Here is an 18,635-nt window from a genome sequence, read left to right on the forward strand (position 1 = left end):
AACCGTCTACATAAAGAGGTTCCCCACCCTCCCGCACTCTGCACTGGAACCCGACTCTCCCCTCCCTTCACCTTTGGCAAAGCGCAAAGTTCAGCAGGCAGAGTTCTTTTTTTTTTTTTTTTCCTCTACCTTTTGCAAAGCCAGAGTTACTTAGACTTCTCTCTCTGGGTTATAATTACTTGTTTGAGGGAAGGGAATTTTTTAGAGTCATTCTTTGTATCATCAGGATATGCACATGTATTACCCGGCGTAAGTTAGCCATGAAATGTACGTCTCAGAAAATAAGCAAGCAAGGAAGGAAGGAATACTGATGATAAAATTAATGGGTGAAAAAAAAAATGGATGAAAAACAGGATATTTGCATAGTCTCAAAGCATCTTCATACAAGATACTTTTTAATTACAAAGGGGAAAATTAGTAACCTTACTGTAGAGAAACTTGGCCAACAGGACCTTAGCCAAGTGATTCAAGGTCAAGGTCTCCGGTGATGAGACAACACTGACATCCTGGGTCTCCTGATAGAGAAGAACGCAATGTCACTTTTGTCATATTCTTGCCCCAAAATGCCCAACCTTAATTGAATCACGAGTAAACATCAGACAAACTCAGCTTGAAGGACTTTCTACAAAATGACTCAACAGTGACAAAGAATGAGAATGTATCACAGACCAGAGGACACTTAGGAAATGTGACGACTAAATGCAGCATGAGGTCCTGGATCGGGTTCTGGACCAGGAAGAGGACTTGAGAGGCAAAACTACTTAAATTTGAATAAGGTCTGTAAGTCAGTTACCAGCAGTGTACCGATGTTAATTTCCTGGTTTCAGTACGTGCGCTATGGTCATGTCAGGGGCTGACGTTAGGAGAGGCTGGGCAAAGGATACACAGGACCTCTCTGTACTATTTTGGCAACTTGTCTTAAAATTATTTCAAAGTAAAAAGTTACAATAATTTTTTTTCAGTCAGCTAGTTGGACTATCAGCAATAACCAATCAGACACTGTAAATAAAAAAAGATGCTACGTCATTATGGTGGTTGCCGGGGGCTGGGAGGTGGGGAGAATTTCAGATGGACAAGATGGAAAGAGTTACAGGGACGGATGGTGCTGATGGTTGCGCAGCACTGGGAATATGTTTATTGCCCCTGAGCTAAGCATCTTTTTTTTTGAGCCATACACTTACAGATTGTTGCAATCAATTTTATGTTATTTTAACACAATAAAAAAAGAAAGGTTATAAATGTATCCACCCCCTGAAAAAAAAGACACTAGATCTCTTGGGGACACAAATGTGATTGTAAATATACAGGAAAGGGAGATGGAAGAGCTGCACATCTGAACTGGTGAAGTATGACACTCCTCTCACGGAGAGCTGGGGTCCATGTCCTCTCCCCTTGAATCTGCTTGTGACTGTTTGGACCCATAGCGTAGAGGGGAAGTGGAGCTGGGCGGTCCCCAAGGCGGGGTCATAAACGGCTGTCAGCTTCCGCCTGTTTCCCTTGAGATGCTCGCTTCTTGGATGCTGCCTCTCAGGATGCTCCCTTGGGTCTCCTCCACACTGTGAGGATGCCCAAGATGCACAGAGAGGCCACACACGGGAGCCCTGGTCTGCAGCCCCAGCTTCCTAGCTGAGCCCCAGACATCATGTCACAGAAATGAGTCATCCCCACCGCACTTGGTCCAAGTGACTGACCCGTGAGCATAGCAAGATGATCGGTGCTGACAGCACGAGGGCTGGCGGGGAGGTTGTACAGCCATATAGACTAGGACAGAGGCAACGATGAGATCAGGATGAAAGACGAGGAAAAGAGGACTTTAGTTCTTAAAGCAGTATTTCTGTTTTTATGATGAAAAATGTATTTATATAGTAATTATGACTAAAGATTAATTTTAAAAAATAAAGCCCTTCCATATAACCATAGGAAGCTCTAGCTCAAAAAGACACGTGCACCCCAGTGTTCACAGCAGCACCATTTACAATAGCCAGGACACGGAAGCAGCCTAAACGTCCATCAGCAGATGACTGGATAAAGAAAATGTGGTGTATGTACACATGATGGAATATTACTCAGCCATAAAAAAGAATGGAATAATGCCACTTGCAGCAACATGGATGGACCTAGAGATGATCATACTAAGTGAAGTAAGTCAGACAGAGAAAGATAAATATCATATGATATCACTCATATGTAGAATCTAAAAAATGATACAAATGAACGTACGTACAAAATAGAAAGAGACTCAGAAAACAAACGTATGGTTGCCATAGGGGAAAGGGCGGGGAGGGATAAATTCATTTGGGAATTGCAGATACACACTACTATACATAAAATAGATAAACAAGGTCCTACTGTCTAGCACAGGGAACTATATTCAATATTTTGTAATAACCTATAAAGAAAAAGAATATTTAAAAGACTATATGTATGTATAATTGAATCACTATGGTGTAAACCAGAAGCTAACACATTATAAATCAACTATACGTCAATAAAAAAAATAAAATAAGGCCCTTCCCTCCACTATCAGGTAGTATCGACTTAGGTCATTGTGGGCAGGCAGCAGGGCACACTGGCATGAGGGCACAGCTAAATCTGGTTAACCCTGCCATCTGCCCTGGGGGCCCTGTCACGATGATGAAAATCGGCTCCCATTTATTGAGTGGTGATTATGGTGTTTCTACACTGCAGTGTTAAAGTGATCTAAGCAACCTCATTTTGCAGATGAGAAAAGTGAGGCACAGAGAGGTTAAGCAAATTGCCCAAGGTCACACAGCCTGAAAACGGCAGAGCCAGGATTGAACTTGTGCCTTCCAGCCCGCATGTTCACAGTCTGAACAAAGCTTGTGCCAGGAACTAGATATTTAAGGGTGCACGAGACATAGCCCGTGCCTTCTTGGGTTTGTTGCTGAGCTGGGGACACAGACCCATCAGCAGGAAATTTCTGTTCTTTTCTGCTGAGGGGCACACAACGGGCCGTGCGCATGCAGGTGAGAGGGCAGTCAGGAGAACCCTCCCAGGGGTCAAGGTGAGTAGGATTTTAATTTCTTCACCGTGATGGAGAAAGGATTCTCCTGGAATAAGACAGCTCGCGTGAGGACCAGTGAGCGAGCACGGCCTGTGAGGACAGCCTGGCAGATGCAGGCTCACCGGCCCCTCATTCAGCTCATCTGTATTGATGTGAGGGGCCCAGGTCACATGGAGGGCCGACAACGCGCCCTCCCCTCCAAAGGACAGTTTTAATGTTCATAGAGTATTTCTTTTTCTTGCCCAATTGCTCTGACTAGGACTTCCTGGGCTATGTTGAACCAAGTTGGCGAGAGTTGGCACCTTTGTTTTGTTCTCGATCTTAGAGGAAAAGCTTTCAGCTCTTCAGCATTGCCAACTAAAAACGGGCGCTTGCCAACTGCCTGGACAAGGATTAAGTCTCTGGCCGCTGCAGGCTTCAACACTCCCTGAGAGGAATTCAGGACGGAGCTCAGGATTGAGCTGCCCTGCTCTGGGAAAACCCGGCAGAACAGGCCTTCAGATAGATATTTTCAGGAGAAGATTTTATGAGCCCAAAGTCTTACATCTCCTCATATCTAGAAAAGCACTAACGTCATTAATGGTGATATCTGCTCCTCGTGGCTAGCGGCAAGCCGCAGCTAAAATGCACACTTGACTGCAGGTAACCCCCCCAAATCACACATGATACGGACCTCCCCCCAAGTCCCTCGGCGCTGAGATGCCGCCTCTGGGCTGTGGTCCTCATTTTGCCCCCAAATTAAACCCAGCACCACTTTCACATTGTGCTTTTTTTCTTTTTTTCTTTTTTTTCAGTTGACAACATTGAGTCTGATGTGAGCTTCTTTTTGAGTTTTAAGAGTTCTTTGTATATTCTAGACAGCGGTCCTTTATTAGCAGTGCCTTTTGCAACTATATCCTCCCATGTATTTATTTTTCTGACATTCTGTCTCAGACACAGGTGACACTGCTCGTGGCTCTATAAAGCCGCTTGTGAATCGGAAGAAGTGAGTTGACGAATCAGGAAAGCGCTGCCCAGATCCCTAACCTTCGGGGGAACGTTCTGCCGGATGAAGTTGGACATGAGGACCAAGCTTGAAAGGAAAACTGTTCTTTTGAAAAATATCTCAAAAGCCATTTTCTTCACCTGCTCGGCCTGTAAGTGCTGAATTCATTAAAATCCAGAAGAAAAAGGGGAAAGGAGGCTGGTGAATTCTAATTTTCTCTTTGCATTTCAATCAGGGCAAACAATGGGCGTCCATCCGCAGCCAGAGGGCTCCAGGCGAGGCACCCCCCCCCCCCCCCCCCCCCCCGCAACACAGAGAGCCGTGCTGGACCCTACAAAGGAAAGCTTGAGACTCTGAGCTCTGTGTGTGAGCAGCGGCCTGGCCTCCGCCCTCTGGGCCCTTTAGAAAAGGGGCTCCGGCTGAATGAATCTGCTGAATAGCCAGCCTTGCTATCTAGGGGCCCCGCTGACGACTCGGGTCCTGGGATGACAGCGGTGGCTTAACCCCTTTGCTCCCGCCCTCGGAGGCCTCAGAATGGACACTGGGCAGAAAAGCACCAGCGAGCCGGGGCCACTTGTAAGTTTCATCCCATCTCAGAGCACACGGGCTTTATAAACAAGGGCTGAACTCTCTGCAGGGACTTCCTACAACCATCGTCCCTCCAGGCTTATAACCCATGAGAACCACAGCGAGAAACCCCACGCGTCATACGCTAGGGTGGCTAACTAAAAAATAAATACGGTAACGGGCGGGGATGGGGAGAAACTGGAGCCCTCACACACCACTGGGGCGATCTAAACAGGCACAGCCACTTAGGAGAACAGTTTGGAAATCCCTCAAAAGGTGAAACAGAACTGTTGCAGGAGAATGAGGCAGGAGAGGGTGGTCATGTCTCAGGGTCGTCGGCTTCAAGCAGGAAAGAATTCAAGAGCGAGCTGTAGTCAAGTGAAGGCAAGCTTATTTAGAGACACGCACTTTCCAAGACGGAGAGTGGTCCATCTCAGGAGGGAGGGCCGCCCCAGGGTGCAGGGCGGGCAGGTTTTCAGGGGCTGGGTGATTTCCCGTGCTAGCAAGTGGGAGGGTTTTTCCCACTATGTTGGGGAAGGGGCGGGGATTTCCAGGAACTGGGCCACTGCCTACTTTTTGGCCTTTTAAGGTTAGACTCGAAACTATCCCAGTGCTGGTGGGGGTGCCACTTAGCAGCTAATGGGTTACAGTGAGCGCATAATGAGGCTCAAGGTCAACCGGAGGTCGACTCTTGCGCCATCTTGGGCTGAGTTGATTCTAACCAGTTTATACCCTCTCCTGTTTTTCTCAATGGCCATGTCATTCTTTTAATGTTTGTGCTCCACCCCCTTCCCTCCTGTCTCAGAATTATCGATAATCTAGCAATTCCACTCCTAGCTATCTACCTAAAAATTGAAAACATACGTTTGCACAAAAACTTGTATGGAAATGCTGATAGCAGTATGAGTCACAAGAACCAAAATGTAGAAATAACCCAAATGTCCATCCATGCCAAATGGATAAACAAAAAGTGGTCCATGCATACACTACAGTATTACTCAGGCATGAGAGGCAGAGAAGCACTGACACTCACTACGATGTGGACGGACCTCGAAAACACGATGGTCAGTGAGAGAAGCCGGACACGAGGGGCCACACAGTGTGTGATTCCATTTACGTGAAACATCCAGGACAGGCAGATCCACAGAGACAGAGTGGATTCGTGGTTGTCAGGGGCCGGGGGAGAGGGAATGGGGGCGGAGTTTCCTTTAGGGGTGATCTAATCTGAAATTAGATGCTGGTGGTGATGTTTGCACAACTCTGTGAATATATTAAAAACCACTGAATTGTATACTTTAAAGTTGCGAGTTTTGTTAATTACACAGCATAAAACACTTTTTTTTTCAATCTTCAGGGCTTCCTGAGGCACACTCCTCACTCTCAGCCTCCCTCCAGGCCCTCTTCCTGTCTCCCCCACAACCCCTTTCCCAGGCTGTTCCCTCTGCCTGGAGCACCCCTCCCTGCCCTGCCCAGGGCCCCATATCTCCCACCCATCCTTCAGGTCTCAGTTCAAACTTCTTCCGGAAGTCTTCACGGACCCCCCCAGACCAGGTCAATCCCCCTTAAACTATCTTCCTAGTTCCCTGTTCCTTCCCAGTGTTGATCACAGTTGTGATTTTATCATTTGGTGTGTGGTTATTTATTGACCACTGGTCTCCCCCAAGATTGTGAGGTCCCTAAAGTCAGGGACTCGGTCTCTCTTGGTCACTGCCAGGTCCCCAGCACCCAGCAGAGGCCTGGCACCTTGTCGTTGCTCAAGAAGTATTGGCTGAATAGGCGAATCAGCTGTTACTGAACCAACCTGGGGGCCTCCCGCCCAGGTGCAGCAAAGCCAGCCTGCTGGGTTGTGGTCGACACTGAGCGGGACTCTGCGGGGCCCTCCCAGGTACAAAAGCATCTCCGTGTCCCCCACTTCTTGTTTGTAGGAAAAGCTCTAGTGTCCTGGGCCTTCCTTGAGTTCCAAAGAACAGGCACAGTTATTTAATAGGGAAGTGAGGGAAGGCAGAAACGAAGGAAAAACAGTCAAGCTAGAAAAGTAATAATACCTTAAACAGTAGTTCAAGGGGTAGACATAACAATCCGACACATTATCTTTGAGTCGTTCTGCAGTAAGTAAGACTCACACCAGGTGAAGAATGGTGACTTACGTGTAGAGCACAAGCTCTAGACCCAGGCCGGTTGGAACCAGAAGGCTGATGACTGAGATTCTGGAAACATCAGCCTGTTACCTCTTCACCGACCAATCAGGATAAAGTCCATGAGTCGATCACGCATCCCGCGATCCTCACCCGTAATGTTGCCTTTAAAAGCTCTTCCCTGGAAACCACCGAGGAGTTCGGGCTATTTGAGCACGAGCTGCCCATTCTCCTTGCTTGGTGCCTGCAATAAACGCTGTACTTGCCTGCATCATGTTACCGCGCTGGCCTTGGGCACGTCAGCCCACCGCACAGCAAAGCCAGCCTGCTGACGCTGGATTGTGATGAACGAAAGCACAGCGTGGGCTCTTCCTGCAGTAAGTCCCACAGCAGAGAGGCAGCACTGGGGACCTAAGCGGGCATGATTAGTCACATCTGGCTTCTGTCTCAGGGAGGCTCTCACTGTATGTGGCTTTGGGGTGTCATGACACCCTCTTTCAGAAGGGCCTGGCCCTCCCCCAAGCCCCATGCAAAGATGTGTGAGGGGCAGTCCTGGGTTAAGGCTGGGTCACCCTCTTGTGGGGCTTAGAAACTGGAACAGGTGACAGGAGGGGAGGGAGACGACATGAGGCCATGCATCACACCTGACTGGCCCCCTACATCCCTTCTGTAAGCCCCCCATCATGTCCCACCACTCAGTCCCATCCCCTCCAAGACAGTTGGAAGTGGGTTCTGTCACTTGCCACCAAAAAAATCCCATGAGATACAAGCCCATCCTCATCACAGGGCTCAGTGACCAGGAGACAGAACCCAACTGGACCCCAAATATGCCTGCACCTGGGGCTTCCACAATACACTCTCCTCGAATCAGGGTCAGTTTCAAGACCCTGGGGGAGGTGGGGGGTGGTCCTAAATGACCATGGTCTGCAGAGAAGAAAGGACATCCCTGGAGGCAGCACCAGCCGGTCCCAAGTCCAAGAGGCTGGCTCCGGACAGAACCAGCCGCAGCATCCTGCTGTCACCCTGCATCTTCTTGTCTGGAACCCTCCTCCTCCATTTATTTTTTTCTAAATTGAAGTTAATATTCCACCAGGATTAAAACAACCCCCAATTGCATTCCAGGGTTTGTTTTTGGGTTTTTTTTTTCCCAATAATCTAAATAATGTTTAGGATTTTTTTTTGAAAGTGGGGAGAAAAAACTAATTACATCTTTGAGGGAGGAGACTCATAAATCACAAGTTATGAGGAGAACACGGGCGACTCAGGCCAGGCCCGCAAAACGGCGACAACTTCTTATCTCATTACGGTTTAATTAAGAATTATGTTTGAGCATCTTCTGTTTCATTATCATCGAGCCCAGCTGACTTCTAGTCTTTTTTCACCCGGCGTACAGGAGGGTCTGGTCCAAGATGCACACTAATGAATTTACAATTCTCTCTTTGGGGAACTTTAATAAAATTAGCCTGCGCAGAAGATGAACACAGATATGGTAAACTTCTGGAGGGAACATTTGCTTTCAATTACAGGAGTTCTGGAGTAAAGGGCCAGAGGGGTCCCCAGAGGGACTGTGGAAGCAGCAGAAAGGATGCCAGCGGGCCCTGCTGTGTGATCCGGGCCACATTTCACTCCCTTGGCAGAGGAGAGTCTGCCCTTGTGAGTTTCCCTGAAGATACTGAGCATCTGCTGAGTGCCCCAGATACAGTGAGGCACCTTTTGGGGAGCAGGTGGATGAGATAAACCCTAAATCATGTACAAATAATTGCACAAATGCGGCTATGAGGATTTCTCCAAAGGCAAACACAGGAAGGTGAGGGAAGCAGGAACAGGGGGCTCAAACTGGATGGGGGTATCAAGAGAGGCTTCCTGGAGGAGGTGGCATTTAAGTTGAGCCCCAAAGGATGTACAGGAATTGACCAGGAGAAAGGGGAGAGGTAGAGGGTGCTCCAAGGAGCAGCTTGGGGGTAAGGCCTATGGGGTGGAAGGGGCTGGGTGCCTCGGAGGAATTTGGGGGTGGAGAGCATAGCTTGGAGCAAGTTCCAAGAGATGGAGGTAAGGATGCAGGACTTGGAGACCCACACGGAGGAGTCTGTCCCGAGAAGAATGGGGAGCCCCAGAAGATGCCCACACCCTGCCACAGCCTTGTGGTTACCTCAACACACCAAAGGCTGCTGACTGCAACCCCCAACTCTGCTGTGGGATTTTCCTCTGGGAACAAGCCCAACCCTGTGCATGGTGAGCTGAGGTGTTGGGGATTTACTAGCCCCCAACTGAAGCTCACCTCTCATTCACCCCTAACTCCCAAGGACAGCAGGATTTGGTAGATCAATTCCCCAGCTCTCTCCTCCTTCAGGTAGGACAAGTCAGGTTGTGCTCTACTCTGCCTCCAGGGGTCGCAGTGGGACTGAGTCCAGGTTACCCATAGCTGTCACCTATTTAGGCATGCATTCTGTATTGGCACCACTCCTTTCCTGTCTAATTCTCCTCCCCTCCTTCCAGGGTGTCCTGGGGATCACCTCCCACATAAACTACTTGCTCCCAAACCCCTGATTCCTAGGGTCTCCTTCTGGGGAACCAAAACCAAGATAAAGAGTAATTGGAAAAGTAATAATGGCTCAAACAAGATAAAGAAGGTATCTGCAAGTGAGCAGTTCTGGGCTGGTTGGCACTTCTGTGGCCATCAGCATCCCAGGCTTCCTCCCTCTTCTCTCTTTACCGTTCTCAGAGTCACCTCAGGATCCAAAGTGGCTGCCAGAGATCCAGCCATCAGTCCTACATTCCAGACAGCAGGAAGGAGAAAGGGATGGGGGGGTGAGTAAAATGATGTAGCTTCCATTGGAGTCAGCTTCTTTTAAAGGTGCCAGAAACCCCACACAAACTTCTGCTAGGATGTCATTGGCCAGAATACAGTCACAAGATTGCATGTAATTATAAAGGAGTCTAGGAAAGGCAATTTTTAATTGATGGTCTGGCGCCCTAAATAATACCAAGATCCTGTGACCAAAGAAAAGGAGGAGAATGGCCATTGGGTAGAGGCCACCCACAATCTCTGTTGTAATGGCCGTAAGCCATTCAGTCAGTTAACATTTGTCGAGCACCTACTGTATACCAGGGACTTGCCATCCAGCACTGATCAAATCAGAGCAAGATTCTTACCCTCCTGAAGCTGACATTCTAGCAACAGAGAAATATAATCAGATGTATGTTTTACAAAGATCATCCCGGCATTTGCATGGAGGAAAATACAGAAGGGGGTGTGTGGGCTAGGAGCAGGGAGCTGGGGTGGTTACCAGGGAGGACTGGGTGAGTCACGGGATGAAGGATGTGGTGAAGGACTGGTTATGGAGGTGGCAAGAGAGATGAGGGTCCTGATCAGGGCCCAAAGAGGAGGCAGGGAAGTGGGGCGATGCCCAAGAAGCTGCCCCCCGCTCCACTGCCCCCTCCCCTACACTGCAGCCAAGCACAGCGGGCCGGTGCTCTGTGAAGACCTGCTGGGAAGATGACCAACTCTGGTCCCTCTTCACTGTGGAAAAGGCTGTCAGCCAGGGTTCTTTGAATCCCACACTAGATAGTTTTAAGAAAAAAAGAGAGTTACTGAAAAACACACACACACACACCAGAAAACAAAAAAACCAAAAATAAATAAAGTAAAAAAGAACCAAAAACAACTCCCCAAAAAACAAAAATAAAAAAAAAATTATAAGGGGGGTTTACAAAGTCATATTGAGAAATAAAAGTTAAAACCACGAGGCAGCGCCTTCTACTCACTAGGAAAGTGCACGCCAGCAGGGCGCCCCGTGCTGAGGGCAACGGGCTCCGGCGGCGGCCTCCAGCCACACGCGGCTGCGGGACGCGGGAAATGAGACCACTGTGGCCGAAAAGCTGGATTTTCCTTTTTTCTCTCATTTGAATTCGTTTGCATTTAAGTAGTCACGTGGGCAGCACAGGGAATAGGGTCAACAGTTTGCAATAACTTTGTATGGGACACAATCTACAAAAATGTCAAATTACGTAGCCTTTAATGAAAAAGAATATGGAAACGAATATACGTATGTATGCGCATGACTGGGACACTGTGCTGTACACCAGAGACTGACACGTTGTAAATGACTGTACTTCAATTTAAAAAATATAAATTTAAAAGTAAAAAAAAAAAATCCAATTACCATGTTGTACAGCTGAAACCAATGTAATATTGCAAGTTAACCATACTTCAATTAAAAATAAACGTTAAAAACTATAAATAAATAGTCACATATGGCTAATGGCTACTGCGTTGGACAATGTGGCTCTAAAACGTCAAAATTTTTACAAGCCTGACAGTGTCAATGTCAGTGAGGCTGTGGGACCATTGAAATGCTCAGACGTTGCTGGTGGGGATGCAAAACGCGGCAAAACCACTTTGGGAAGTGACTTGATTAGCAGATTTTTATAAAGTTGATGATTTGCTAAGTTAGGACCCAGACATCTCACCCCCGGGTATTTACCCAAGAGAAACGACAACATGTTTACACAAGAACCTACAGACAGATACTTACAGGGACCTTATTAATAATAGCCTCCAACTAGAAACAACACAGTTGTCCATCAACACGTGAATAGCGTAGAAGCAAAAATAGTAGAATAAAATGGATAAAATGAAATAACGTTTATCAATACAAAGGAATATGATATTCACACAGCCAGCATGGGTGAATTTCAAAAACATCATGCCACGTGGAAGAAGCTAGATGCAAAAGGTCACATCCTTCATGTTCCATTTATATGAAGTTCAAGAGCGGAACAAATTCATCTCTAGCACGCATAGCTGCTGCAACGTACTAGAAAAACCTCCATGGCTTAAAACAACACAAATTCATTCTCTTTTCATTCTAGAGGTTAGAGGTTTTCACAAGGGACTAAAACCCAGGCATGGGCAGGGCTGGTCCCTCCGGAGGCTCCAGGGAGAATCAGGTCTCGCCTCTTCCAGCTTCTAGAGGCGCCGCATCCCTGGCTCGCGGCCCCTCCCTCCATCCTCACCGCCACCGATGGCGGGTCAAGTGTTGCTTAAATCACCTCTCTCTCTTCCTTCTCTACTTTTCAGAATCTTGAGTACCTTGAGCCTACCTGTTCACCCCATGACAGCCTCTATTTTAAGGTCTGCTGACTAGCCACCTTCATTCGATCTGCAAACATAATCTCCTTTTGTAATCTAACAGTTTGCAGGTTCTGGGGACCAGGATGTAGCCATCTTTGGGGGCCCTCATTTTGCATACCACTGTCACCCAGATCAGCTCACTGGTTGCTGCTGGAAGGGATAGTACCTGGCAGAGGACACGAGGGACCCTTCTGGTGATGGTTTGGTCATGTTTTGTGTCTTGATCTGGGTGGTGGTTACAACACTCTGTGCAAGTGTAAAAATTCATGAAGATACTGAAGACACCGAGCTCTTTTTTTTTTAATGCAGGTGCTGGGGATTGAACCCAGGACCTCGGGCATGCTAAGCATGTGCTCTACCACTGAGCTACACCCTCCCTCAAAGATACGCACCCTTTACTCTATGGAAAGCCTCAATATGTTTTTGGAAAGAGAATAACACCAAAGCAGCACATGAAGAGACACTCCATGTCATAAGCCAGTAGGAAAATGCAAACTAAAACCACAGTGAGGTACCACCATGCCTATTAGAAGAGCTCAGATTTTTAAAAAAGTGACAACACCAGATGCTGGAGAGGCTGTGGAGAAACCTGATCTCTCGTGCATTGCCAGCGCGATACAAAATGGTAGAGCCACTTTGGAACACAGAGTGTCAGTTTCTTTAAAAACCAAACATGTCGCTGCCATACAGCTCAGCAAACGGATTCCTGGGCATTTATCCCAGAGAAATGAAAACATATGTTCATATAAAAAAGTGTACACAAATATTCATAACAGCTCTGTTCACAATAGCAAAATACTGGAAACCAAACGTCCTTCGCTGATTGAATAAGTGAACAAACACTGGCAAGCCAATACCTGGAATATTACTCAGCCAGAAAAAAGAAAAACTGACTGATACACACAGCTTACGCAGAGCGGAGACAGTTGACTTCGGAAGGTTACATGCTATCTGACTTCATTTATACAATATTCTCGAAATGACAAAACTAAAGAGATGGAGAGCGGGTTAATGGTTTCCTGGGGACGGGGGACTGGCAGTGCGGTTAACATGAAGAAATAGCAGGAGAAAATTGCTTTGTGGGGATGGAGCAGTCCTGGATTTTGACTATGGTAGTGAGTACACAAGTCTATCCATGGACTAATAGAAACTCATAGAAACACACGTACACACAGATGCTGGTCTAAAAAAAAGATGAAATATGAATATTGTCATCTAATTAACAGGACAATTTCAATGTCAATTTCCTGGCTTTGCTATTTCCCTACAGCCTTAAAAGCTGTCACCACTGGGGGAAGCTGGATGAAGGGTAAATGGGACTCTGCATTGTTTTTGCAGCTTCCTAGATGTCTATAATTATTTCAAACTAAAAAAATTTTTTTAATTAAAAGAGAAAGATCTGATTAGCAATGGATTAAGAGAGGCTTTTGGCAAAACTCACTTGTGTGTGTCTGTGTGCACACGTGCACACACAAAGAAGCCCCTGTGACTATTAGCACTGCAACATCAAAGGGGCAGAGAAAGGCGTGTGTCATTCCAGAGTGCAATTTGTTGGGAGAAAAATACACCAAAATTGTCCCAAACACTCGACGGTTTCTTTTGTTCATTCGAGGGTTTGCACGTAGTTGCGAGAGTAAACTAAACTGTACAGGCGACAGGATAAAAATAAAGCCAACCACATATTGCGTTTTTAAAGATTAAATCCTCAGTGCACTCCTCCAACTATGTGCTTCAAATTCTGATGTCTGATTTGTGTGGATTTTCTGTCTGGTGGTTGGTAGCATCTTGGATCCCATAAGTTTAGGAAGGCTCAGAGCTCAGGGGACCGAGAGCTTTTTGACTGGTCTTGGTTGGCTTCAGCTGCCGTAACAAAACACCACTGACTGGGCGGCTGAAACAGCAGGAATTTATTCCTCACTCTTCTCGAGTCTGGAAGCCTGAGATCAGGGTGCCAGCACAGCTGGGGTCCGGGGAGAGCCCTGTCCCCGGCTTGCAGACGTACTCTGTTGCTGTCCTCACGCGGCACAGAGAGAGACCGCAAGCCAGCTCTGGTCCTTCATCCTCTTACAAGGGCACCCCACCCTCATGACCTTATCCAAACCCAGTTACCTCCCAAGGGCCTCACCTCCAAACACCATGACGCTGGGAGTTAAGGCTTCAACGTAGGGATTCTGGGGACGGGGGGAGCAAGTCAGTCCCTGGCAGGGCTCCAGGGAGAAAGAAGTGTGAGGCAATTCCCTGAAACAGAATCACAAGCCCACATTCCCCCTCTTCCAAGGGCTGCCCCTGGGGCCCAGGAAACCGCCCCTTACCCCCCAAAACCCCTGGGATGTGGGACCTTCAGGACAAGCCTGGATGGAGATAAAAGATGCTCTGAGTACAGAGAAACTGCATCTCATGCTCTGCTGGTGGGAATGTAAAATGGTACAGCCCCTTAGGGACATAGCTTAACAGTTTCTTAAAACACTGAGCACTTACCACACGATCCAGCAATTGTACTCCTGGGCATTTATCCCAGAGAAGTGGAAACTTATGTCCTTGCAAAAACCTGGACATGAGTGTTTGTAGCAGCCTTATTCATAACAGACAAAAACTGGAAACGACTCCAGCATCCTGCAGCGCGCACTGACCCATCATGCAAACCGTGGTCCATCCACGATAGAACACAACTCGGTAACAGACGGGCACAGACCACTGATCACACAACACTTAGATGAATCTCAAAGGCATTACTTGGAGTGAAAAAGGCCAACCGCAAAGCACAACCTACTGTACCATTCCCTGTACACAACATTCTTGAAATAACCACAGTTATGGAGGTGGAGGAGAGGCGGGTGGTTGAGAGGGTTTAGGAACGACGTCACTACACCGGAGGCGCTGTAAGGAGAGCTTTGTGGGGACGGAACAGATATGCATCTGCGGCATCCAGATGACGCTGGCAGTTGCGAGAGTCAGGAGTCGACATGCGTGTGATGAAATGGCACAGCGTGAGACACACTGTGCCCGCGTCAGTGTCCTGGTTTTGATACTACGCTAACGGGCGGGTGATGCAAGATACATAACAGCACATACATATAATCGTATAGTTTCTCTCTGTACTATCTTGGCAACTTCCTGTGGATCTAGAGTCATTTCAGAAGAAAAAGTTAAAAAAAAAAAAAAAAGCGAGAGAGAGAGAAGGGGGAGGATCAGCTCAGTGGTAGAGCGCTTGCTTTGCACACACGGAGTTCTAGGTTCAATCCCCAGTACCTCCATCAAAACAAACAAACAAAACTTAATTACCTACCCCCCCCAAAAAAAGCTTAAAAAAAGAATTTAAGGTTCAATTTGCATAACTGAATTACTTTGCTGCACACCTGAAACTAATACTGCAAATCAACTCCACTTTAAAAAAGGGGGGGGGGGCTGAGGTCTGGAGTCTTATATGCGACAAACCGTCCCTGTGGCAAAGACTCAGAGATTGTGTGACTCCCTGGGAGCCCCTGGCACTCCAAGTGAGCCAGTGTAGGGACCTCTGCAGAGGCCACTTCCCCACCTGCCTATGAGAGGCATACAGGACTTCGAGGAGCCAAGAGTGAGGAACTCACGCCTCCTGCATTGCCCACGACCCTGGCAGAAGCTTTATCGAAAATAATCAGCCCTAACCAACCACAGGGTGAGCGGGAGCATAATCTCTCACTTGCTTATGGTTCTTGCCGGGCTCAGGGCCCTGGTAGGCGGCCACAAGGCCCAGGTGCACGACACAGAGTCAGCATAATGGGCACCTCTAATGCTCCACCTGTGCTGGGCCAGATACCCGGACAGCAGGGACCACTGCCCTGCAAACCCACTCAGGCAAGTCCTGCCTCCAGAGCTTGGCTCGGGCTGGTCCTCCTGCCTAAGAGCCCTTCTCCTGTCCCGCCAAGCCCTTTCTGGCTTTCATCCCAGTTTACAAAAGCATCTTCCCCTCCCCGCAAGTTCTCTAAGGATTTCCGATGACCCTTGGATACTCAAACAACATACCCACAGGTCAAGATCCAAGCAGCGAACATAGCTGTCCTTGGCAACCAGGACTCAGAGAGAAGGGTACATGATCCAGCAAAATCCAGGGCAGGGAGGGCTTCCTGGAGGAGGTGACCTCCAACTGAGAGCCAAAGGATCAACAAGGGAGAGCTAGGGAAAGGTGAGGGGCCCAGCATCCCACAGCGAGTGTATAGGTCTGGAGGAGGTGAGTTTGGGGGCCTGGAAGTCTCGCCTGGAAAGCAGAGAACTGGGAGGTGATGCGACCCAGCTGGTGACGTAGGTTATTCCCGATTTCGCTCCCCCTCCCAAGAACAACAACTTTTCATGGACAAGACACCACTGAGAACAGCCTAGAACATGAGGGGTGGCTGAGCATCCCCTGTACCACAGAGCCCGAGACAAGCCTGCGTGGGAGGGGAAGAGAGGCCGCGACAAGCTGACCGCGTCGCCCTCCCCCAGCCAGCAGCGCACCGCACAAGCGGGGGGCTCCTCTAGGGGGCACGGGGCCCAGGGCGGGCGCCCCCTGGCGTTGTGGGCCACTTCTGGGGAACCCCGCTCAGGTCTCGCCCCACAGGGAGTGCGGGGGACTCTCCGGGGCTTGACCACCAGAAACAGGGTTGTGGCGGAGAAGAGGGGAGGGGCTGGCGACAACCAGCGCCGGGGCCTTGGCCGGAAGGGTTCCTACCTGCAACGTCCGAGCCGTCGCCCCGGGCCGGCAGCGCTGCCCTGCGGCAGGGCCCCGACGCGCCTCCGGCCGAGCGCGGGACGCGGCGGGATGCGGCCCCGCGGCCTTGAGCACGGCCCACCGGCTGCCCACCTGCTGCCCAGGCTGGAGCTGATTTACAGCCCCGCCCGCTGCTGCTCGTAGCCCGGGCCCCTCCCAACCAGAGAGCCTGCGCAGGAGCAGCCGGGGGAGCAGGGGTCCGGCAAGGCCGGGCGGGCGGTCAGGCAGGCAGAGCTGGCGGGCTGCGAGCAAAGCCAGCGGCCCTGTACGTGCGCACACGGGAAGCCCCACCACCCGTAAAACTCTAGGCAGGAAACTCAGCAAAACCTTTCCAGGCCAGGGGAGAATGCGATGATATATTCAAAATATTAAAACAAAAAAAATTGTCAACCAAGACTTCCGTAACCGGCAAAGCTGCCCTTCAGAACGAAGGGGAAACACTTTCCCAATGAACGAAACCTGAGGGAGTTCTCGCCACTAGACCTGCCTTACAAGAAACGTTAAAGGGAGTTGAGTGGCAGCGAAAGGGTGCTAATTAACATTGTTAAAACCTGAGACAGCCGCACACAACTCACTGGTGGCAGCAAATACATGGCCAAAGTCAGATTCCCTGGCTGGGTGATGCTGGTGCGTGATTCGCATGCAACTCGAGCTTAAAAGTTAAAAAGCAGACACGGTAGCAGGGAGGGAAGTAGCTCAGTGGCAGAGCACAGGCTTAGCAAGCGTGGGTCCTGCATTCAAGCCCCAGTACCTCCCCCAAACAATAAATAAATATTAAAAAATAAAATAAAAAGCAAAGGTGGTAAAAGGAACCACAACTATAATAGTCTATTATTGTATACACAATATAAAAAAGTACGTGGAAGAGAAGTAAAGGTGTAGCTTCAGGGCTGCTGAACCAGCGTTCAGTGGTTGTCAGTTTGAGGCGGACGTTACAACTTTAAGGCATCTCATGTCAGCCTCGTGGTTGTTAAAGGGGGGAAACCTGTGCTAATTACACCGAAGACCAGGGTAGAGAAAACAAAGCAGATTGAAACCAAGGCACCAAAACACACACAAAGAATATGAAAATGAATGTATGCACGTACATGCATGGCTGGACATTGTGCCGTGCACCAGAGACTCTCTCTCACACACACACACACACACACGCACACGCGCACACGCGCACACACACACACACACACACAGAGACAGCAGGCGAAGCAGCAAGATCTAGAAAGAGCTAGAAAACAATAAACAAAACGGCGGTCGTAAGTCTCTACCTGTCAATCATGATTTTAAACGTGAATGGATTAAAAGCAGAGTCAGGAGGGAAAGGTGAGCAGAGACCAGCTGCGGAAGGCTCTCATAGCCACACTCGTAATAGTCTGGACTTTATCCCGGGGGCACTGGGGAGCCATGGAAGGTGATGAGTGAGTGGAGGGGCGCTACCAGCTCTGTGAGCTAGGCAACAAAGACTCTGGGCTTTGTGGGTCTGTCACAACCGTGCAGCAATGTCACTGCAGTCCAGTACGCAAACGAATGAGCGTGGCTGTGTTCCAATAAAATCTTATTCATGGCACAGAAATGGGCATCTCACACAACTGTCATTGTGCTAAGAGATTAGTCGTCTTTGGGTTTTTAAAAATTTATTTAAAAATGTAAAAACATTCTTAGTCTGTAGGCCATACAACACAGGCAGGGGCGGGATCTGGCCCTTGGACCACGGCTTGCCCAGCCCCGTCCTACTTTGCTGGGTGGTGGTAACCCGGGTGTCTGTATATAAATACAAAACCATCGCGTTGTACTCAAGGTTGGAGCACTATTTTGTAAAGTTATAACTTGATTTGTTCGAGCGAAAGGAAAAAATAAAAGCAGGTAATTCTACGGGGATTTTGTAGAAAAACAAACAAGGAACACAGCCAAAATGTCATTAAGATGGAGATTTCATCTTCGTGAAAACAATCACAAGATAATGGACACTTTCCTCTGGGGCCGCGCAGACGTCTGCACACACGGAGAACGGCGGGTCGGAGGCCCCCAAGCAGCGGATCTTCCCCGAGAGGAGGGTCCGGGATGAG

Source organism: Camelus bactrianus, chromosome 22 (genome assembly GCF_048773025.1).
Source record: "Camelus bactrianus isolate YW-2024 breed Bactrian camel chromosome 22, ASM4877302v1, whole genome shotgun sequence".
Taxonomy (NCBI): Eukaryota; Metazoa; Chordata; class Mammalia; order Artiodactyla; family Camelidae; genus Camelus; species Camelus bactrianus.